The 1378-nt window shown below is 38.5% G+C and overlaps 1 non-coding gene across 1 annotated transcript; it reads right to left on the reverse strand.

The window, feature by feature from the left end:
- Window positions 1–408: 408 nt before the first annotated feature.
- LOC112404934 (U6 spliceosomal RNA) lies at window positions 409–512 on the reverse strand. Its single transcript, XR_003004247.1, has one exon. It is a non-coding gene; the product is annotated as a U6 spliceosomal RNA (small nuclear RNA).
- Window positions 513–1378: the final 866 nt, after the last annotated feature.

Genomic DNA, 1378 nt, shown 5'->3' on the forward strand with positions numbered 1-1378 from the left:
TTAAAAAAATGTTTTTTCTTGGGGTATAGTTGTTTTACAATGTTGTGTTAGTTTCTACTGTACAGCAAAGTGGAGTTCCCTGTGCTATACAGCAGGTTCTCATTAGCTACCTATTTTATACATATTAGTGTATATATGTTAGTTGCAGTCTCCCATTTCATTCCATCCCCTCTTTCCCTGCTTGGTGTGCATATGTTTGTTCCCTACATCTGTGTCTCTGTTTCTGTCTTGCAAACCAGTTCATCTGTACCTTTTTTCTAGATTCCACAAATATGCATTAATGTACGATATTTGTTTTTCTCTTTCTGACTTATTTCACTCTGTATGACAGTCTCTGTCTCCATCCATGTCTCTACAAATGACCCAATTTCGTTCCTTTTTATGGCTGAGTAATATTCCATTATATATAAAAACATGGAACACTTCACAAATTTGCGTGTCATCCTTGCACAGGGGCCATGCTAATCTCTGTATCGTTCCAATTTTAGCACATGTGCTGCCGAAGTGAGCGCGAGGAAGGCAATTTAATGCATGGGTTCAAATTGGCATCTTAAGAATGTTCTTATAGTCCTTTTTCTGAGGTAGAACTATCTTAGAATATGTCCATAGTGTTGTTATAAGTAAAGCTTTAAACAGAATGATCCAGAAATCTGTTTTTTGTGGCATTTAAACTTTGTGTTTTGAACTAAAGCTAAATGGGAGCTAAAGATTATTTTATACTGTTCTCATAGAGATGCCAATACTGTCCCTACTAAATGAGGGCTTCATCAAGATATGTCAGCTCACAGAGGAGAGAAGGAAGATGAATCTTAAATTATAGAACTCAGATATCTGACTGCTGATCATCAAGATCAATAAGAAGACAGTGAGGACGCCATGAATTGTAGGATAATTGCTGGTTAATTTTCATTAACAGGCTTCCAAGTGAGTCTGTGTGGTGTGTGTATGTGCCTTGTGCGAAGTTCAGAAAGTCCTTTTGGGAAGGATGATGAGATAATGGGGAAGGCAAGCAATGTAGTACGCTGAGAGAAGAGACGCCAGTAACTTGCCATTGGCACAGGCTCACTCTTAGCCTAAGTTTCCCAATTCTGGGAACATTTTCTAATAGGGGAATATGGTCTATATCACTAATGACAAGGGGAGCTACTAGAACTCTGGGTACTTCAGATGGAAGCACATGGATGGGTGGATCACTCATCTTGAAAACTTTGAATTTGTGCTGCAAGGAGAGGTCGCAGAAAGCATCTCTCCTGGTAAAGCATCTCACTATTTAGAAAGTAAATTTTACTTAAAAGGAAGCTATGGGTAGACCGTGCAAAATGAGACCCAGAAATAATTGGAAAGGCGGCAGAGGAAAAATGAGAGAGTTTGAATAAAT

This window comes from Neophocaena asiaeorientalis, unplaced genomic scaffold (genome assembly GCF_003031525.2).
Source record: "Neophocaena asiaeorientalis asiaeorientalis breed wild unplaced genomic scaffold, Neophocaena_asiaeorientalis_V1.1 scaffold399, whole genome shotgun sequence".
NCBI lineage: Eukaryota > Metazoa > Chordata > Mammalia > Artiodactyla > Phocoenidae > Neophocaena > Neophocaena asiaeorientalis.